The sequence below is a fragment of the Agelaius phoeniceus genome, chromosome W (assembly GCF_051311805.1).
Source record: "Agelaius phoeniceus isolate bAgePho1 chromosome W, bAgePho1.hap1, whole genome shotgun sequence".
In the NCBI taxonomy this organism is placed as follows: Eukaryota; Metazoa; Chordata; class Aves; order Passeriformes; family Icteridae; genus Agelaius; species Agelaius phoeniceus.
In genome coordinates, this window is record NC_135301.1 from 7,405,049 (window position 1) to 7,427,783 (window position 22,735).

General features: G+C 49.6%; 1 long non-coding RNA gene across 1 annotated transcript; it reads left to right on the top strand.

The window, feature by feature from the left end:
- The first annotated feature begins 4,953 nt into the window (after window positions 1–4,953).
- On the top strand, window positions 4,954–19,787 carry LOC129133635 (uncharacterized). The gene is made up of 2 exons (XR_013185991.1): window positions 4,954–5,038; window positions 19,417–19,787. It is a non-coding gene; the product is annotated as an uncharacterized LOC129133635 (long non-coding RNA).
- The last annotated feature ends 2,948 nt before the right edge of the window (window positions 19,788–22,735 follow it).

The following is a 22,735-nucleotide window of genomic DNA, read 5'->3' on the forward strand; positions in this document are numbered from 1 at the left end:
GATATATATATATATATATATATATATATATATATCTATAATTCTGTGACATCTGAGTACGATGCAAATGGTGTGAAGTAAGGGGTGGAGATTGTATTGGGTGTGGCTGAGATGGAGTTAGTTTTCCGCATAGCGGCCATCAGTGCCATGCTTTGCATTGGTCACTAGAAAGGTGTTGATAACACGCCAGTGTTTTGGGTACTGCTGGGCAGTGTTGGCACAGCATCAGCGCTGTCTCTCCAACATTCTGTCCCTCATCAGTAGGCTGGGGGTGGGCAAGATCCTGGGAGGAGACACCACTAGACCAGGTGACCCAAACTGGCCAGAGGGCTATGCTGTACCATATGACTTCAGCTCAGAAATAAAAGCTAAGTTAAGGAGGGGGAAGGGGGCACATTCGTTATTTACAACGTTTGCCTTTCGGAGCAACCCTTACGCGTGCTGAAGCCCTGCTTCTTGGAAAGTGGTCGGACAGTGCTTGCTGATGGGAACTAGAGGATATAATTATTTGGTTTTCCTGTTTGCTTTTTTGTGCGAAAACTTTCTCTTTTCCTTTAGTAAACTGCCTTATCTCACCCTGTGAGTTGTTTTCCATCTTATTTTCTCTCTGTGTCAAGCTGAGAAGGGGGAGTGATAGAGTGGCTCTGTGGGCACCTGGCATCCAGCCAAGGTCAACCCACCAGCAATGCTTTTGATGCCGTCCAGGTGTTGTAGGATAAGGGCACTGAATTGGCTGCGGAGCTGGTGCTTGCAACAGCGTTCTGGGTTCGATGAGCATGGGGCCCTGTTTTTGGATCAGCAACTGCTTGGGAGAGCGGAGCTCCACCTCACTAAGCGGAGTAAAGGTATTTTTGCCAGTAGGACAGCTGACCTCATTTGGAGGGCTTTAAACTAAAAGCGAGGTGTCGCGGCAGGGCGTCCCCGAACTGGTAATAATTAGCATTGACTCCATGATTCACAGAAGGCTGATCAATCTCTTTATTTTATATATATATAATTATTAGGAAACCCGTTGCTTTTATAGACAGTTACGATACACCTGGACCTAATTGGTCCTCCAATCCAAACACCATCACCATTGGCTAATTAAGAAACCACCCTTTGGTAAACAAATCTCCATAACACATTCCACATGTTCACAACAACAGGTGCAGCAAGTGAAGATAAGAATTGTTCCTCATTCTTTTCTCTGATCTTCTCACAGCCTTCCTCAGAAAGGCCTGGGAAAGTTATGTGTTGCTCTCTGTGGCCAGAGAGCTGCTGCCACGGTGAGGGTGCGAGGAGGGAGAGGCAGAGACTAATCAGCAGCCCTGTGCGGGAGTGATGGACAGGGTCAATGAACAAAGGGCAGGGCAAGAGGTCCAGTCCCTAGAAGTCCCCCTTAGAACCCGAAGGCAGCGGTGGATGTCATAGCTGCAAGTGTGCCCAGCAGAAAGATCTCCTTGGACGAGTAAGTTTTAAAGGAGGAGATTGACAGGAAGCAGGGAATCCAGGTACACGGACAGAGAGTTCAATGCCAGGTATTGTACGCTGTCCCAGGCTGAGCGACGGCCTGCCTTCAGAGTGCACAAAAGGAAGGTAAGCCAGAATGTAACCTCGGGGTGACTGACACAAGTGACTCCTGAGATGAAGGAGACCGGATGCATTTCTGTGCTCAGGGTAGAAGGAAGAACCCTCCCCCATCTCCTGAAGTGCCCCTACATAACAGACAGTATGCTCCTGGTTTGGAGACTGAAGAGCACATGAGTAATGGACAGGAGCCAGGACAAAGGCAACCATGCAAAGCTGACCTAACCACCTGCCCACGTTAGAACCAGTGCGACCAGAGAAGCACATAAAGGTATTAGTAACTGGAGATTTCCTCCCGAGAAACACCGAGACACCCATTTCCCACCCAGACGATTTCTCTAGAGAGCTCTGCTGCCTACCAGGAGCTCGCATTCATGGTGGCACTGAGAGGCTGCTGAGGCTGGTGAACCCTACAGATTATCACCTCTCCTACTCTTCTCTGTAGCGTCAGATAAGGCAACTTAGAACCCCCCCAGGAGTCTATTATGTCTGTAGGAGCGATGCTAAAAGGATGGGGAGCACAGGTGATGGTCGCCTCTATTGGTGTCCGGTCTGAGGAAGGGGTCCAGGAAGGAGGAGACAGACTGAACAGCTGAATGCCGGGCTGCGTAGCTGGTGCCATACTCAAGGTTTTGGCTTCTATGATCATGGATCTACCTTTAAGAAGCCAGGTCTGTTGGGAGCTGATGGGATTCACGCGACCAAGCGGGGCAAGATGGTCTTTGCCAGTAAGCCGGTTAGACTTACAAGGAGGGCTTTAAAGGTGACTCGGCGGGGAAAGACGATGGAGTTTTGAGCAACAGAGAAGAGCCAGGGGCTGGTGATGTGTTGGGAAACAAGAGGGGAATACTTGAGAAATGCTGCAAAGGAATTGGGGCTTGATCCTTGTCCAAAAAAGTGACGCAGTCAACAGCCCAGCGGAAGTGCCTCTGTACCAATGCACGCAGTATGCATGAGAAAGAGGAGCTGGAAACCACTGTGCAGCCGGAAAGCTAACAATGTAATCACCATAGTAGAAATGTGCTGGGACAACTCAAATGACTGGAGCTCTGCAATCAATGGCTATAAACTGGTCAGAAGGAAGGAGGGGCGGAGGTGGCCCTCTATGTAAACCAAAAATGAGAGGGATTTCCTGTACAGAGCTGTCTTTGAAAGACAGTGATGAACAGGTTGAGAGCTTATGGGTGAAAATTAGAGGCCAAGCTGTTGCGTTAGGAGTAAGAAAGAGTGCAGAAAATAAAGCCCCTTGCGTTCCAGCTGGTCCTGAGAGATCAGAGGGACTGGGTGAGGTTAGGCTTAATTTCCGATTACAACCAATTCAGCACTGTAAGTCTGGTTGCGTTCTCTAAGAACCTTTGCGAGCACAGATTCAGGAACAGAGTGGTTTTCTGAAGTTACAGAAATGGAGATTTGGAACTGCCATTGAGAAATGCACTAGCTGTGATAGACCTCTAATAACATTGTGCTAACCCATGCAATACTAATAATAGCAATGGCATGCAGAAGCTTCCCAAGAGGGCGGCCCCACTTGGGAGGAGGAGAAGAGAAGAGAAGAGACTGGCAACTGTCCCCGACATCTTTTGGGAATTCCTGCTACCTAGCTGAAATTTCTAGCCTCCTTATATACAGCCCAATCTTCTCCTCCTTACATTACATATAGCGTGATCTAAGCGGAGAGCTGAGTGATAGATCATCTATGTGGTCACATGTACTTCAGTAAGCTTATTAGCATATGCACGAGTGTGCGTTTTAATACTTAAATGACCCTTAATCAGGCAAAGGTTACATTTTTGGCCTTGGTGTCCTTCAAAGTTCCGCTCTTAAGACTTCTTTCCATTTCATGCCGTTCATCAGAGCCAAAAGAGGGCTATCCTAGCTGCCCATGAACTCTTCCTTCGGCCATATTGTCCTTTTTTGACCTCAGCTATGTGGATGTCCATCAGTAAAGATAACGTGGAGGGTACACGGTTTAGGCTTTAACGCTTTCCTGGCTCCATGGTCATCATCCCACACAAGCTAACAAAGGAAACCTTGTGGTTGGTATCTACTATAGGCCACCTGATTAAGAGGATGAGGTCGACATTAGAAATCAGGCAAGTTAGGCAGGAGATGAGCGTGGCTAACGGCCTTCTCTTCTGCTCGAGCTGAAGCACAAAGTGGAAATGCATAGGTAGTGGAAGCAGGGACACGTATTCTGGGAAGAATCTAAAGATGCCGCCCAGGTCTGTAGGGATGGCATCAGAAAAACTAAGGCAAAGCTGCAGCTGAATTTGGCAGGGGATGTAAAGAATCATACGATGGGCTTCCATGGGTGCGTTGGTCAGAAAATAAGACTAAAGAAAGCGTATGCAACCCACGTGCCCGTCCCCCCGCTGATAAAAAAGCCAGGAGGTCTAGTGGCCAGCAACATGGAGAAGGCTGTGGTACTTGGCGATTCATTTTCCTCTGTTTTCACTGGCACGGTTACCAGACCTCTTGAGACCCTGAACCTCAAGGCAGGGACTTGGGGAACAAAGTCCCTTCCATCATAGGAAACGATGGTCTCTTTTGAGACCACCCGAGGAACCTGTGGATACACAAGTCCTGCACCTGGGGAGGCACAACCCCATGCACCAGTACATGCTGGAGGCCGATTGGCTGGAAAGCAGCTTTGCAAAATAGGACAATGTGCTCTTGCCTCAAAGGCGGCCAAGGATATCCTTAGCCTGTTATAGAGGAAAGCAGGGTTCATATATGTTACAAGACAGTTGTGTGGACCATTCAAGGTGCTCACTGTCCCCAGGGGTGCAGGGCACCACAGACCACCCTTGGGCAGCTTTGAGGGCACTGCCTACTTTTCTAAAAGCCTCCTATCCAGCTTAACGCAAATCCTACTCTCCTGAGCCCTCAAGCCAGCAGTGCCGAACGCACGCTTTGCATTTTATTTGCTTCCAGGAGACGTGCAGCTTAGAAATGTCTGCAATGGAAGTGGGGCTTTCAGCAAACAATGTAGAGCAACTTCGGTTGTTTTTTCAAAATGTCCTGAGAAGTTAAAGGCAGGCCTGCCCTGGCCAAAGCAGTCGTTGGACTGGAGGGAGCAGCAGCAAAAAGGCACGGGCACCTTTGGGGTGGACTCGATGCGGTAACAAAAAACAAGAAACAGTACTTGTAGCTACTACAGCCTCTTCTGCGACCTCGTAGCCCGCCCTCGGGGTCGCAGCACTACACGGGGCAGATCCCTCCGCGCCCCGCGGGCACCAGGTCGACGAGGGCGGACCCGCCACGGGGGCGGGGAAAAGCGAAAACGACAGGCGAGACAGCAAATCGAGACGCGGGCCACGATCCGTCGGCCCAATGGGCGCCGCGGAGGGCCCGGCTTAGTGGAGGAAGTGGTCGGGGCGGACACGGGCGTTGTCCTTGACTGGCGAGAGTGTGGGGGCGCTGGTCTCTGGCCCTGGTGGCGCCACTACTGTCTTCGGAAAGATTATCGGTAAGGCGTTTCTCTGGTGCCGTCAGCGCCGAGGACGAGGAGGTAGCCGCACCCTTGCTCTGTGCGCGGTTCCTCTTCCCTTTCCCCCCTCTCCCCCTCCTCCCGCGCTTGCGGGCATCTGAGCCGAGGACCCGGCGCGCGGTGCCCGGGCGCGCGGCAGGGTGCTGCTGCGGCTGGGTGCAGGGACGGGGGACGGACGGGGCCTCTCTGGGTTGTGGCGCTCTCTACTGCACCATCCCCTAAGCTTGTTCTGAGCCGCACCCCCACCCCTCCGGCTGCCGCGGGCGTACTGGGTTGCTGGTGTTGTCCGGTCTCGCCTCGCATATTCCACCCCCACCGTGTCGTGTGCGCGCGTAGAGAAGGACCTCTGACGGTAACTTGGCCTCAATGTGTCTCCTAACAGCATCGAAGAGGTTTCGCAGCTTCGCTGTGCTAGGCTTTGGTTCTGAACCCGCAAACTGGATTATTAGGGCAAGGAATTACGGCTTTCTCTAGTTAAAAACAAAACCAAACCAAACCAAACTACAGAGTGGTCATCCTGCAGGCTGCAACGGCTTTCCAGAACTTGTTTCTGTGGGGAAGTAAGACCGTGATAACAGCATGCTTGCAAGGGTCACGCGTGTTGGTGCTGGAAACTAGAGTGAGCTGCTTAGCCCGGGGGGAAACCAATAACAGCCGTTGCCTATGCGATGTTAACTTTAAGGTAATATCCCCTATGACTTAGTTATTAAGATGCTGAAAGTTAACAGTTAGGGATGCCTTCTGCTTTTAAAGGCAGAGCTTGCATGCAGTAATAGAAGACAGACTCGTCCTATGCACTTGCAGGCTTCCTGTCATTATGCGTGTGTTCCATACTTGAGCTCCCTGTCCTGTGGGAAACGAATGGCCGCTGCTCTTCCACTTCACTAAACTCTTTGATGATTCAGTTAAGCCATTTGTCTCCAGTCTCTGCATGGACCACATCCAATAGAAAAACTGCTTAGGAAACAATCAGCCCGAACTAAAACATGCCGGAGGTTGTTCATTGCAAGTAGTGGTCTGTCTCCTTCCCCCATTGTCTTGCATGACAAATCCCACTTCTGGAGGGGGCTCTGTAAAGATGTCGTGTTTTGGGTATAGAAAGCATTATAATCATGCAAGAAAAATCAATGTTCTGGCTTGTGTTTGGGGTAATCTGGTAATCTGCTTCTGTAGGAGTTCAGCGGGGCAGATGGGTTTGCATAAGCTCTTACCTTTCTCTAAAGCTGGTTATGTTTTAACTGTTTAATCTTCCTCCAGTGCCGTACGTTCCATGATCTTTTGCCCCTAGACAGGACATTTTTCCTAAGTCATGCCTAAGGAGCCAATTATCGAGTTGTCTGAAGCAGGAGGTTCTGGTGAATCTGTAAGTACGGTGGGAGCTTTCTGTATGCTAAACTGTACCTGTAGATAGTTCCTCGTTTACTAGACTCTTTCCCATTGCCCCCTTTCCCCCTTGATAGGGCACAGTAGGCTACTTTGGGTTTTCTGGCGCTATCATGTTTTTGCCTCTAGCTTGTAATGGAGTTGAGCTTTTTGACTAAAAGCAGTGCTATCAAGCAGTGCTGGTCCCTGGGTATGTAGTTCTGGTGCAAAATGCAGTGTTGTTTTGGAGCGCAGTGTGGTGCCTATTGTCGTGGTTTAGAGTAAGAGTAGTAGAACTTCTAACATGCAGAAGAGCACTTGGGGTTTTTGGCAGGCCAGGGGCAAGGAAGGGCAAAGCTGGTGGAGCGGTGCTGGGCGTTTTGCTTTTAGCTATGAAAGCCACGTTCAAAGACTTTGTAAACCCACGCAAAAGGCAGCCTAAAGTTTATTTTCCACCAGGATTGGTTATGTTTCCTGAAGAGACAACGGGGGCTTTAACCCGGAGACAAAGTCAGCTCGTGTGGCTGTTTTGTAGTCCTTTGCTGTTTAGCTTGGGAAAAATTGCCTAGCTCTCTTTTGCCCCTATGGCGTGCATAATTGGTCTTGGTAACTTTGCTTGGAACGCTTCAGTTGCCGGCGGTCGGAGTGCCGTTAATTTGGCATGCAATGGTTGAATTGCTAGGAATTGGCTAGCTGCTTTCTCTGGGTGGTTCTCTGCTCTCGTTCCTTCCCTTCCTGCCCTCTGCCCTCTTTATGTGTTCCTTTTTCTGTTTATTTTACTTATTTATGGGTTTGTACTTCCTTCTCCAGCTTCTTGGGCATGTAATGGTTGTTGGCGAGATGTGTGTTGCTCACCTGGGCCTGACCAATGGATTCCGGATGGTTGTGGATGAAGGGCCCGAGGGTGGGCAGTCTGTCTGTCGCATACATCTACCCGTTCTGGGTGGCCATCAGGTGGGCTGGCCACCTGGCTAAGATTTTGGCACCGCAGGAGTTGCTGCACGCGTACAAATCACCACTGAATGGATTTCGTCTGTTGCCCATCAATCTAGCGGCTTTTGATGTGTAATGTTTTGTTTTTTTTTTTGCCTTGTGTCTGTGGAAGGTAATAAAAGCTTTGAGCAGCAGTTGCACAATAAAGATTTGTCATGGGGATATCACCTCCGTCTTGCGCATCTTACTGAGGGGAAGTAGTTCTGCAAGTTCAGAAGGTGTCTCCCTGGAATTGCAAGTATGTGGAATGTTTCAGCCAGATAACAGCATTTCAGAGATAGATAGATAGATAGATAGATAGTGATTGGCCTGTTTGTGTGAAGCTGGAAGCGCTTAGCAGTCTCTCTGGGTCTTGTAGGAAGCAAAGTCTTAGCTCTTTGGCAGTGGTACGCCAACGTACAGAAAGGCCGTGTAGGCTTCTGCTAAAACTGTAGAAGATGCTGCGTGTGAGGCTACACGCATGCTTTCCAAGGGTGGTTTCACCATGGTGCACTGTGTTGGAAGCATCCACCACCTGTTGGACCTGGGTGTCCTGGTAACAGGAGTAGGGTGCCAGTTTAGCACTATGTGCATGTAAGCAAACTGTATTGTACCAGCCTCTGTGTCATTCCTGATGAACTGCTGATGATGGATCACTTGCCGTAGCTGCCTCCTGTACACCCAACACCTCAGGCTACAAGATGGGTGTTAAATGAGATAAGGGAGAAGAGGCAAACCTTCAGAGGCAAGGTAGTGTTTTTTTTCTTCACGCAAATGACTCAGTCCTGATAACTCTCCTCTGGGGAAGCACCAGCACATTCCCACCCACCCCGTGGTGGGGGAGGGGTGGTGTCATCTTTGCTAACGGGCCATAATGGACTCCATGGCACTAGGATAATAGGCAGCTGCAAGGACTTAGACCATCAAAGACTCCCAGAATATCCCATGACTCACAGTATTACATTCCTCCACTGTGAAACTCCCTGTCCTGGTGGAGGTACTGAGCATTCTCACCTGAACCGGAGCATATATATATATAATCTTTGGGTTTGGGGACTTGGTGCACCACCATTTGATGGATCCGGAGGAAGACCAGAATTTCAACAGTACTGTGCCCCTCACCTTACAAAGAGTGTGCCAATTTATACTCCGACTTTGTGGGTTAAAACCAGTTTTCTCTGTATCATTGTATTTTTTGTAATCTCTAGTAAATTGTAACTCCGACCTGTAATCTCTCTGGAGGTAGTTGAATGGGATTCATTTCTCCTGCCGGTTTACTTTTAAACCGGCACATCTTTTGGCGCCCAACGTGCGGCTCGAGAGAGGTCGGAATTGCAGTTTTGTTCTAAAGCATTTGTGTATTGGGGTATAGCAATTTTCCTGATCGTCGTGTTTCTCGGTGTATTCACGTGCATGTTGTGCCCTGTACATATTTCTGCATAGGGGGAGGTATTTGCCCATCATGATGCTCTCTTTACGATCAGGAGAGGAATCAAAACAGCTTTGCTGATTTACTGCGTTTATGGCATGATAACAGCAGAGGCAACGAGTTTCATTTGGAATGTGTATTCAGTCTTGTTTGCCTTTCCTAGTCTGGGCTGCTACCTCTGGGGCCTCATTAATAATGGCACCCAGCCTGATGCCTTAGAGTGGCTACCTGGAACAGAGGCTAGACAGGGTTAAGAGAATAAACGTAGGTATTTATTAAAGGCCTTCAAAAGGTACACCTTGGGCAGTCAGAAGCCTCAGAGGCTACACCCAAGATGGACGATGGTCACGCGTTTTTCAGACAGATATAAGTTTGGTCCATTTACATGTCAGGGGTTATTCCTCCAATTACAGCCTCAGGCAGTGAAGTCATATGCCCCCAGTTTGCTCCCCTCCCCCAATTCACTTTTGTTTATACTTTCCGGGGCCTGAGGCAGTAGGGTGTCCTTGGATCTCAGACCTAGAGGGATTGTTTTGTCTGACTAAAATGTGGAGACAGTTAGCTAACACTTTATATGGAGTTCAGAGTTATGCACTAATGCAGTACAGGATTTGAAAACTATAAGGCATCAAGCCTGTGGGGTGAGGAGGGGAGAATGTTTTTTTCCAGCCCTTCAGGCCTGCTGCAACAGTTTTTGAGAATGTTGAGTTCCCTCTAGATGTTAAGGACAGCATGATCTTCTTGTTAGTTCTGCTAAGTTTTCTCTATTCGGCTTGCACTGTCTACACCATGCTTACAGAATCACAGAATCACTAGGTTGGAAGAGACCTTCAAGATCATCAAGTCCAACCCATGCCCCAAACGCCTTAACTAAACCACGGCACCAAGTGCCATATCCAGTCTTTTATTGAACACATCCGGGGATGGTGACTCCACCACCTCCCCAGGCAGGCCATTCCAATATTGTATCACTCTTTCTGTGAAAAGCTTCTTCCAAATATCCAACCGATATTTCCCCTGTCGCAGCTTGAGACTGTGTCCTCTCGTTCATGACATTTGTTGCCTGGAGAAAGAGACCGACCCCCACCTGACTACAACCACCTTTCAGGAAGTTGTAGAGAGCCATAAGGTCACCTCTGAGTCTTCTTTTCTCCCGGCTAAACAACCCCAGGTCCCTCAGTCGTTCCTCATAGGGCTTGTGTTCCAAGCCCCTCACCAGCCTTGTCGCTCTTCTCTGGACGCGCTCAAGCGTCTCAACGTCCTTCCTAAACCGAGGGGCCCAGAACTGGACACAGTATTCAAGGTGCAGCCTCACCAGTGCCGAGTACAGGGGAAGAATGACCTCCCTGCTCCTGCTGGCCACACTGTTCCTGATACAGGCCAGGATGCCGTTGGCCTTCCTGGCCACCAGGGCACACTGCTGACTCATGTTCAGTCTGTTGTCGACCAGTACCCCCAGGTCCTTTTCCGCCTGGGCACTGTCCAGCCACACCGTCCCCAGCCTGTAACGTTGCAGGGGGTTATTGCGGCCAAAATGCCGGACTCGGCGCTTGGATTTATTAAACTGCATCCCATTGGACTCTGCCCATCCATCCAACCGTTCTAGGTCTCTCTGCAGAGCCCTTCTTCCTTCCAACAGATCAACACATGCTCCCAACTTGGTGCCATCTGCAAACTTACTAATGAAGGTTTCAATACTCTCATCCATGTAATCAGTGAAGATATTGAACAAAACAGGTCCCAGCACAGACCCCTGAGGGACACCACTGGTGACCGGTCGCCAGCTGGATGCAGCACGGTTCACCACCACTCTCTGGGCCCGGCCATCCAGCCAGGTCCTAACCCAGCAAAGAGTGCTCCTGTCCAAGCCGTGGGCTGTTGGCTTTTCCAGGAGTATGCTGTGGGAGACAGTGTCAAAGGCCTTGCTGAAGTCCAAATAGACAACATCCACAGCCTTTCCTGCATCCACCAGGCGGGTCACTTGGTCCTAAAAGGAGACCAGGTTGGTCAAACACGACCTACCCCTCCTAAACCCTTGCTGGCTGGGTCTGATACCCCGGCCATCCTGTAAGTGCTGCGTGATGGCACTTAATATAAACTGCTCCATTATCTTACCTGGTACTGAGGTCAGGCTGGCTGGTCTATAATTACTAGGATCCTCCTTTCTACCCTTTTTGTGAATGGGTGTCACATTGGCCAGCTTCCAGTCATCTGGAACCTCACCAGTGAGCCAGGACTGTTGGTAAAAGATGGGGAGCGGCTTGGCAAGCTCATCTTAGAGTCAGGACAGAGGCTTCTGGGGAATTTGTCTGGAGAACTTCCCTGGGAGCAGATCATCCTGAGTGGCACGGGATGTTGAAGGAGATGGCCCAGTGTTTGGAAGACTTCTCTCTTCCAATGATCTGGAAGTTCACCTCTGAACAATTGCAAGGGCCCTGTTAAAAGAATAAGTTATATGAAGGGAAAAGGCTCTGACAGCTCCAGAGATGGACAACTCACAGCAACATGCTGGGCCCTGGCCATTGCTTAGCAGACACTGCTTGGTATGGTACAACACTTTCAGGAGGAGGAGAAAAGAAACAAATCAACAGGAGCCATGTCCACGCAAACCACGTCTGAGCCAGAGGGAAAAGGAAACAAATCAACAGGCACCGTATGCATGCAAGCCATCGCTGGACCAGAAGGACAGCCTAAGCTGGTAGCAGTCGCCCTTGTTCAGAAAAGAAAATCCCCATAGTGAATGACGAGGAAGAGGCAGGACCTTCACATCCAGCAGAAGAGACAGAGCCAGAAAAGGTCACTCGATCCCTATCCCCGGGCAAGGTGCGTGAGCTGCGTAGAGAGTTCACACGCGAGGCAAATGGGTCCATATTGACCTTGCTGCTCTGAATCGGGGATGCCATGGCTAATGATACAATTCCAGATGGTAGCGAAGCCAGGCAACTGGGATCCCTGTCCCGGGGTGTGGCTATTGACCAGGGGATCGGGAAAAGACAGGAAACTCTGAGCCTCTGGCGACGACTGCTTTCAAGTGTGAGGGAAAGACAGCTTTGTAAGGAGGACCTCCACGTGTCGCGCGGACAGTGGAACATGATGGAGCACGGTGTCCGATGCCTGAGGGAATTAGCTGTGCTGGAGATCATTTTTTCAGAGGACAAGGGATTCCCGAAAAGTCCAGACGGTGTCCAATACGCATTGCAAATGTGGCTGAAATTTGCTCAGCTCGGGTCAGAAGTATATTCCTGTTACTTAGCGATGCTGCAATGGAGGGAGGGAGAAGATTAGGTGGGTGCATTGGTTAGTAAACTCAGCATTTATGAAGACCCTGTCGCCGCCCCGTTACGGGCCCATGTCTCGCCTGTGGAAACGAAACTGGCTGGGCATGTCTGGAGCCTGGTAGGGAAAATTGAAGAGGGCTACCAGAAACCAAGAGAGGAGCTTAAGGAGGGAATCTTCCGCATCTCGCCAGGACAGACGAGAGTCTCTGCTATTAGGAGCAGGCGTCCCCCAGCTAAGGAGAGGGTGTACACTCCACGAGGGTATACTCCCGGCAGCATAGGAGTGATGATGTCGTGTCCAGCCCTCTTGAAGGGACCTCCAGGTCGTATTTACAGGAAGGGAACAATGAGTACCATGACCAGAACTAGAGGGGCCCTGCCTCTAGCCAGGTAGAGGAGAGGGTCTATTGGACTGTGTTGATCCGATGGCCCGGCACATCAGACCCACAAAAGTGTAAGGCTTTAGTTGACACTGGCACGCAATGTACTTTGATGCCATTGAGAAATGTGGGGGCAGAATCCATCTCTATTTCTGGGGTGACAGGGGGATCCCAACAGCTGACTGGACTGGAAGCTGAAGTGAGCTTGACCAGGAAGGAATGGCACAAACACCCCATCGTGACTGGTCCAGAGGCCCTGTGTATCCTCGGCATAGATTACCTCAGGAGTGGGTATTTCAAAGACCCAAAAGGACATCGCAAGGAGAGGCAAGGCAAAAGCTGCAGTAGCTGATTTGCAGCTGGCAGATGCCGCTCCGATGCGAGCTTGGAACCTCCCCAGGTGGCCTGGGCTGGCACCGAGATGAGAGAGGGAAAGGGGGTGCTTCCGCTTTCAAAAAGGTTCCTGCAAACTCACGGGGGTGGCAGCTGGTCTCAGTGCTAGTAGTGGTCGAGGTGCGGGCGGCGGACGGCTGGAATCTTCTGATCAGCAGCGGGCACAGGTGGGGAAGGTAGCCAGAACTCAGTCGTAGTGCTGAGTTGCAGCGAAGCAAAGTCCCGGGTCAGAGCGCACAACCTCCCACGGCACCGTGCCACAGACGGTTCTCAGATCCCCTGAGTGGAAGGGCCCACCCCGCCCAGCTAAAACTCCCCAACCCCCACTGGAGAATTGTAGTATCCTAGACCAGCCCAGGTGTGAAGGGACCTTGAAAGATCATCTGGTGCAGCCTCTTGTGGGAAAGGGAGCCTAGATGAGATTATTTAGCACCCTGTCCAATCGCATCTGGAAAACCTCCAGCAATGGGGACTGATGCAACTTGTGCCCCTTGTCTTCTCCATGTGGCTCCCTGGAAGTACTGGAATACTGTGTGGAGGTTCCCCCTGAGCCTAGGCAGGTGCCTAACATTTTGCAACTAATTCCTTTGTCGTTGCTAGCCTTCATGCAGCCGCTAGCTGCTTTTAGATGTTCCTCCACAGCTTTTGGATCATGCTGCGCCCATGTGTCCGAGTATTTAGGACTTAGGCTTATTCCCTGCTTCTGAAAGTATTCAGTGATATCTCTTGCCATCCCTCCGACTATGCCAATTGGTGCAAATGGGAGTTTTAGGTCGCCTTAAGAATCGCCAGAAAAGGTATCAGCAAAAGCAGGTTCTCCAGCCCTTTGAGCATCTTCATGGCCCTCCTTGGGACGCTCTCCAGTCTGTCCGCCTCTTTTAATTGAATTCTGGGGACCAGAACTGCACACAGAGTGTGGCCTGCAGGCATGGCCTCTGTGAGAAGAGGCCAAGGTCTGCTCTGCGCTAGACACAGTTAGTTTTCACCAGCCAGGCACCAGACTTCCCTGAGAGCCAAAGCTGAGCAACTCAGCAAAGCTGGTGGCACCCTTGTGTAAGCATATTTAAGAAAGGGTAAAGCGCTGTCTGGGGCAGGTATTTCCCTGCTGCCCTTAGATCTGGCAGGTGGCTATGTCCTGAAGGAACTTTTTCGTCTTATTTTCTCCTCCTGTCCTATTGAGGAGGGGTGGTGAGAGAACAGCTGGTTGAGCCCCTGGCAGCCAGCCAAGGTCTGACCTCATAAAGCCTAAAAGGCATATTCTTCCTTGTAGAAGGGGGTTGGTGGCTTAGAGATTTTAGGAACAGGAAAATTAATTAGGGGCTGAATGTTGGTTTGAGTGAAGGGCAGGTACCAATCCGTCTTCTATAACTGCAATTTCAGCAGCAAAGGACAGCTGAGAATCAGGCCCCAAAGATGCTGGTTTGGGTGTTGCTAAGATGGAGTTCATTTCCCCATAGCAGCTCTCACAGTGCCGTGTGTCACGTGAAAAAGGGAGGAGGCTTCCTTGACCCTTGGTGTGGGGAGATTTTCTCAGTCTTTAGTGGTTAATTTGTCTGTGTTTCAGGAAAGTTGAGACCGTTGTGCCCGACCAGTCTGTCAGCATCCCATTGGGGGGCTCCTTCACTGAGCAGTCCTACTGGATCAGAGGGGGGTTTGAGTGACTTAGGGAAACACACCAACAGCGTAAGGGAGACCCCTCAGCAGGTCTTCCCCTTTACCCATTGTGTTACCTGCTGCTGCCGACTGGTAGCGTCCGCCAAGGATTCACGCTAACAGTTTATGGAATAACGCTCTTTATTAATATAAATTGTGACAGGTTAAGGTTCGAAGATTGTTGGTGATAGTGTCTGACTGCAAAAATATATTTGAAGGAATATACAGACAAGCTCTAATCCCCAATAAAATGTTCAGCATGCATAGAGTATGATTCTTATCCAATAGGCATCTCTATGGGGGAGAAGACAGGTTCAGCTTATCAACTGATCCCAGCAGCTACGATGGAGCCTTCCCTAACTTTTCCCCATTCTCGACTTATTTTTATACTATTTCTGTGTGTTTAGGTGGAGCTTGAGTGACTCTAGTCATGCATACCTTTGTTACTGACTGGTGTAAAATTCTCTTGCTTTGCTTTTAAAGATACAGTCAAGAAGAATATAGAGCACATGCCCAGTGAGGGATGGTTGCACTTTGGAGGTGGGTAACTTTGGGATGGAGGTGTGCGTTAATATTATTATTAGGCTTTAATGAAGCAAGTTCATCTAAGGAGAGTGATTTCGCCACAGTTGCTGGCTCAGCAGTAAGACATCTTCCCCTGTCTCCCTTGGTTGACAGGTGGTATGCTGTTTATCAGCTGCAAAGTACCATCGAGTTCCCTTCCCTGCAAGGATTTCTGCAGAGCCTGGCCTTCGCTCCGCTCCACCCTCCATTCCATCCCTCTTAGCGGGTGTGTTGTGTGCGTGTGTGTGGGGAATCATCACGGAATAGGTTCCAAGTCATGCCAACTGCATTCCACCCAGGGAGCAGCAACTGTGATTTACCCTATAATTCCCGTACTGTTATAACTCCTGTGAGGATGCTAATATAACTCCTAAGTTTCCTCTAATTGTATCCCCAGTTACCGGTCCACAGGGTAACCGGTCATTTTCCCGCACCGTGCTTTGCACTGGTAGCTCGAAAGGTGTTGATGAAACGCCAGTGTTTTGGCTACTGCTGAGCAATGTTGGCACAGCATCAGTGCTGTCTCTCCAACATTCTGCCCCAGCATCAGTAGGCTGGGGGTGGGCAAGATCCTGGGAGGAGACACAACCAGGTCAGCTGACCCAAACTGGCCAGAGGGATATTCCATACCATATGACATCAGCCCAGAAATAAAAGCTAGGCAAAGGAGGAGGAAAGGGGGGCATTTCTTATTTACAGTGTTTACCTTCCAGAGAAACTGCTACGTGTGCGGAAGCCCTGCTTCCCGGGAAGTGGCTAGGCGGTGCTTGCTGATCAAAACTAGGCAATAAGGTGCTTTTTTTTCCCCTCTCCTTGTTCATGCACAAACTTTCACTTTTGCTTTCGTAAACTGCCTTATCTCAATCTGCAAGTTGTTTTTCATCTCTCCCGTCCAGCTGGGAAGGGGAAGCGACAGAGTTGTTTGCTGAACACCTGGCGTCTAGCCAAGATAAACCCACACCAGTCCTTTTTGGTTCCTAAAGTGAGCTGAGACAATGGCAGTTATATATCTTGCATGGTATAGTAATAGCAGTTACTGAGTAGCAAGTTCCTGTGCGGGACATGGAGTTTGTCAGGTACGCTGCTTATCTCTTTGTTTTGTTCAGTTTGGGAACACGTTAATACAAACAGTGGCTCTGTGCTTTGCTGTGACACTGATGGCTTTGTTGTGCTGGAGGAGCTATTTTCTGGGGACAATGCGGGAATCCCTCTCCCTATCTGGGATTGATGTGTATCGTTTTAGAATGCAGGCTCCCGTGTTCCTTGTTCCCCCTCATGTAAGCTGTTGAATACTATTTAATACTATTAACTAATACTGTTGGCGTACTATGGGGTTTGTGGAATCTGGTGTCATCCTGCTGTAAGACAAAACAAACTGTAGGTGAGGAGATATTGAAATGTGCCCTGAAGCGGCTGGTCCCTGGATGTCAGTGTGTGTGGTAGGATTTGGGCAGGCTCCTAGAGTGGTTATCACCTCCCCTTGCCTGGGACTTTACACCTAAACAGGCAATGAGCCCTGGCAAACTGACGCGTCACCTGATAGAAGGGTGCCTTACCTACCCCGATGAAACCCAGCAGCTTCTCGCCCTGTACAGGGGCCTGGCCTATGCCTGTTGAGCCACAGTTCAGTACTGTCAGAGGAGTGTGGCTGAGGCAGGGACCCGAAGTGCATTGGAGGACACTATGGCTGAGATAGGGACCCAAACAACAACGACTACAGTAATTGCCCCCCAGAAGTGTCAAAGAAAAGGGGAATAAGGAGAGCCAAGGAGCGATCAGCAAGACTCACTCACCTTTTTAGTAGTCCCACGTGGCCAGTGCAAAAGTCTGATGGAGGTTGGAGGTTAACAGTAGACCATCGTGGCCTGAATGAAGTAACGCCCCCACTGAGTGCTCCTGTACCGCACATGTTAGAGCTCCAATGTGAACTGGAGTCAAAAGCAGCCAGGTGTTGTGCTGCACTTGGCATTGTCAATGCATTTTTCTCAATTCCTTTGGCAGCAGAGTGCAGACCACAGTTTGCTTTCATGTGGTGAGGTGTTCAATACACCAGGAATCGACTGGACTGCCCCGGGGGTGGAAACACAGCCCTACCATCTCTCATGGACTGATCCAAAGCGTACTGGAAATGGGTGATGCCCCCGAACGCCTGCAATGCGTTCACGACATCATTGTGTGGGGGCAGTGAGGCAGAAGAAGTGTTTGAGAAGGGAAAAAGAATAGTTCAGAAAGTTCTGGAAGCTGGGTTTGCCATAAAGAAAAGCAAGGTCAAGGGACCTGTACGGGACATCCAGTTCTTGGGCGTCAAATGGCAGGATGGCCGCCGTCATGTGCCTATGGATGTGGTTAAGAAGATAGCAACTATGTCTTCACCAGCTAAGAAGATGGAAACACCGGCTTTCGTAGGCCGCCCGGGGTTTTGGAGAATGCCTATTCCAGGTTATACTCAGCTTGTGAGGCCCCTGTATCGAGTGACCCGGAAGAAGAACCATTCTGAATGGGGCCTTGAGCAACAACAGGCCTTTGAGCAGATCAAAGAGGAAATAGCTTGGGCGGTAGCTCTTGAGCCCGTTCAGACTGGACCAACCCTGCAAAATATACTCTACACCGCAGCTGGGTAGCATGGTCTCACTTGGAGCCTGTGGCAAAGAACATCAAGAGAAACCCGAGGTTGACCATTAGGGTTTTGGAGCTGGGGTTACTGAGGATCAGAAGGCCCACTACACTCCAGCTGAAAAAGAAATATTAGCAGTGTATGAGAGGGTTTGAGCATCCTCAAATGTTTTTGGGAAGGACGCCCATCTCTTCTTGGCACTGCAATTTCCTGTGCTACACTAGATGTTGAAAGGAAGTGTCCCTTTGACACATTGTGCAAACAGTGCTACTTGGAGTAAGTGGGTGGGTAGCACTGATCACACAACGAGTTTGACTGGGGAAACCCAATTGCCCGAGAATCCATGGAGAAAGGCAGAGGTTTTGGAGAATTTCTTTGAAAAGTCACTTGTGCTCAAGAAGCAGCACCATATAATGAGTTATCAGAAGATGAAAGAGGCCATGCTGTCTTTACTGATGGATCCTGCCTCGTGGTAGAAACCATCAGAGGTGGAAAGCTGCTGTGTGGAGTCCCACATAACGAGTCGTTGAGGTTGCTGAAGGAGAAGAGAAGTGGCCTGTACTGTGTCTCTATAGTGACTCCTGGATGGTGGCTAATGCCCTATGAGGGTGGCTACAGCAATGGAAGAAGACCAATTGGCAATGCAAGGGTAAACCCATTTGGGCTGCTGCGTTGTGGCAGGACATGACTGCACGGATAGAAATCATGTCTCTGAAGGAATGTCACGTAGATGTTTACGCGCCCAAATGCCATGCCACTGAGGAACGTCGCAAGGATGAACAGCTAGATAAGGCTGCCAAAATGGAAATAGCTCAGGTAGACTTAGACTGGGAGCAGAAGTGTGAACTATTTACAGCCCGATGGGCCCATGAAACATCAGGACATCTAGGAAAAGATGCAACCTACAGATGAGCTTGTGATCGAGGGGTGGATCTGATCACAGAGGCTATCACACAGGTCACCCATGAATGTGAAACGTGTGCTGCAATCAAGTGAGCCACACGAGTACAATCTCCTTGGAATAGATGGCCAAGCTGGATTTTAAAGATGGTGAGGCCTGGCAAATTGACTATATTGGACCACTGCCATGGACACACCAAGGCAAGAGCTTACATACTCATCATGGTAGAGGCAACTACTGGTTGGCTGGAAAAATACCCTCTAAGCCATGCTATTGCTTGAAACACCATCTTAGGCCTTGAGGGACACATTTTGTGGTGTCATGGTACCCCAGAAAGAATGGAATCAATGAGGCTTGTTTTTGAAATAACCTCCTAAACTCTTGGGCAAAGAAACATGTGGATATATCACATCCCTTATCACCCACAAGCCTCTGGAAAGATTGAGAGGTATGATGGACTGTCAAGAGGGTTGGGCAATCGGGCATGGAAGCATTGGGAGGCAAATGTAGCAGAAGCCACTTGGCTGGTTAACACCAGAAGATCTGCTAACCGCGCTGGTCCTGCCCAAACAAAACCACTACATACTGTGGGAGGAGATAAGGTCCCCGTACTACACACAGGGAAGTGGCTAAGGAGGTCGGTGTGGAATTCTCCTCCCATGGGAAAAGGCAAACCTATTAATGGGATTGTCTTTGCTCAGGGACCTGGGTGTACTTGGTGGGCAATGCAGAAGGACGGGGAGACCTGGTGTGTGCCTCAAGGAGATTTAACCTTGGGGGGAAAATAATGAGTGTAAATTGTATGTTGCAGGGAGTAAAGTAGCAGGAGTGACGTGAACCGACGATGAGTGAATTTTACGAGCGGCGAGGAGAGTGCGACGATAGCCCAGGCAGGGCCGGTGTCGGTGCCGAACGATCGTGTGTGTCGCTTCTGTCCCGAGCACCCATCTTGATGGAATGGAGCCCAAGTCACGGCCTGTTTTTAAACATCCGGAAGGGTGGAGGAAACCCATGGAATGGGAAACTAATGTCTATCTTTGAAAGGAAGTGGGACGGTAGTTAATGAAAATGTATACGTGTGTTGGGCATAAAGATGGTTTAAGCATGGAGTTTAAGTTGTAAGCGTTGGTAAGAAGGGATTTCAGTCATGACAAATAAATACAACGGAATAATTAGAAGACAGATATATATATATATATATATCTATAATTCTGTGGCATCTGAGTACGATGATGCAAATGGTGTGAAGTAAGGGGTGGAGATTGTATTGGGTGTGGCTGAGATGGAGTTAGTTTTCCGCATAGCAGCCATCAGTGCCATGCTTTGCATTGGTCACTAGAAAGGTGTTGATAACACGCCAGTGTTTTGGGTACTGCTGGGCAGTGTTGGCACAGCATCAGCGCTGTCTCTCCAACATTCTGTCCCTCATCAGTAGGCTGGGGGTGGGCAAGATCCTGGGAGGAGACACCACTAGACCAGGTGACCCAAACTGGCCAGAGGGCTATGCTGTACCATATGACTTCAGCTCAGAAATAAAAGCTAAGTTAAGGAGGGGGAAGGGGGCACATTCGTTATTTACAACGTTTGCCTTTCGGAGCAACCCTTACGCGTGCTGAAGCCCTGCTTCTTGGAAAGTGGTCGGACAGTGCTTGCTGATGGGAACTAGAGGATATAATTATTTGGTTTTCCTGTTTGCTTTTTTGTGCGAAAACTTTCTCTTTTCCTTTAGTAAACTGCCTTATCTCACCCTGTGAGTTGTTTTCCATCTTATTTTCTCTCTGTGTCAAGCTGAGAAGGGGGAGTGATAGAGTGGCTCTGTGGGCACCTGGCATCCAGCCAAGGTCAACCCACCAGCAATGCTTTTGATGCCGTCCAGGTGTTGTAGGATAAGGGCACTGAATTGGCTGCGGAGCTGGTGCTTGCAACAGCGTTCTGGGTTCGATGAGCATGGGGCCCTGTTTTTGGATCAGCAACTGCTTGGGAGAGCGGAGCTCCACCTCACTAAGCGGAGTAAAGGTATTTTTGCCAGTAGGACAGCTGACCTCATTTGGAGGGCTTTAAACTAAAAGCGAGGTGTCGCGGCAGGGCGTCCCCGAACTGGTAATAATTAGCATTGACTCCATGATTCACAGAAGGCTGATCAATCTCTTTATTTTATATATATATAATTATTAGGAAACCCGTTGCTTTTATAGACAGTTACGATACACCTGGACCTAATTGGTCCTCCAATCCAAACACCATCACCATTGGCTAATTAAGAAACCACCCTTTGGTAAACAAATCTCCATAACACATTCCACATGTTCACAACAACAGGTGCAGCAAGTGAAGATAAGAATTGTTCCTCATTCTTTTCTCTGATCTTCTCACAGCCTTCCTCAGAAAGGCCTGGGAAAGTTATGTGTTGCTCTCTGTGGCCAGAGAGCTGCTGCCACAGTGAGGGTGCGAGGAGGGAGAGGCAGAGACTAATCAGCAGCCCTGTGCGGGAGTGATGGACAGGGTCAATGAACAAAGGGCAGGGCAAGAGGTCCAGTCCCTGGAAGTCCCCCTTAGAACCCGAAGGCAGCGGTGGATGTCATAGCTGCAAGTGTGCCCAGCAGAAAGATCTCCTTGGACGAGTAAGTTTTAAAGGAGGAGATTGACAGGAAGCAGGGAATCCAGGTACACGGACAGGAGTTCAATGCCAGGTATTGTACGCTGTCCCAGGCTGAGCGACGGCCTGCCTTCAGAGTGCACAAAAGGAAGGTAAGCCAGAATGTAACCTCGGGGTGACTGACACAAGTGACTCCTGAGATGAAGGAGACTGGATGCATTTCTGTGCTCAGGGTAGAAGGAAGAACCCTCCCCCATCTCCTGAAGTGCCCCTACATAACAGACAGTATGCTCCTGGTTTGGAGACTGAAGAGCACATGAGTAATGGACAGGAGCCAGGACAAAGGCAACCATGCAAAGCTGACCTAACCACCTGCCCACGTTAGAACCAGTGCGACCAGAGAAGCACATAAAGGTATTAGTAACTGGAGATTTCCTCCCGAGAAACACCGAGACACCCATTTCCCACCCAGACGATTTCTCTAGAGAGCTCTGCTGCCTACCAGGAGCTCGCATTCATGGTGGCACTGAGAGGCTGCTGAGGCTGGTGAACCCTACAGATTATCACCTCTCCTACTCTTCTCTGTAGCGTCAGATAAGGCAACTTAGAACCCCCCCAGGAGTCTATTATGTCTGTAGGAGCGATGCTAAAAGGATGGGGAGCACAGGTGATGGTCGCCTCTATTGGTGTCCGGTCTGAGGAAGGGGTCCAGGAAGGAGGAGACAGACTGAACAGCTGAATGCCGGGCTGCGTAGCTGGTGCCATACTCAAGGTTTTGGCTTCTATGATCATGGATCTACCTTTAAGAAGCCAGGTCTGTTGGGAGCTGATGGGATTCACGCGACCAAGCGGGGCAAGATGGTCTTTGCCAGTAAGCCGGTTAGACTTACAAGGAGGGCTTTAAAGGTGACTCGGCGGGGAAAGACGATGGAGTTTTGAGCAACAGAGAAGAGCCAGGGGCTGGTGATGTGTTGGGAAACAAGAGGGGAATACTTGAGAAATGCTGCAAAGGAATTGGGGCTTGATCCTTGTCCAAAAAAGTGACGCAGTCAACAGCCCAGCGGAAGTGCCTCTGTACCAATGCACGCAGTATGCATGAGAAAGAGGAGCTGGAAACCACTGTGCAGCCGGAAAGCTAACAATGTAATCACCATAGTAGAAATGTGCTGGGACAACTCAAATGACTGGAGCTCTGCAATCAATGGCTATAAACTGGTCAGAAGGAAGGAGGGGCGGAGGTGGCCCTCTATGTAAACCAAAAATGAGAGGGATTTCCTGTACAGAGCTGTCTTTGAAAGACAGTGATGAACAGGTTGAGAGCTTATGGGTGAAAATTAGAGGCCAAGCTGTTGCGTTAGGAGTAAGAAAGAGTGCAGAAAATAAAGCCCCTTGCGTTCCAGCTGGTCCTGAGAGATCAGAGGGACTGGGTGAGGTTAGGCTTAATTTCCGATTACAACCAATTCAGCACTGTAAGTCTGGTTGCGTTCTCTAAGAACCTTTGCGAGCACAGATTCAGGAACAGAGTGGTTTTCTG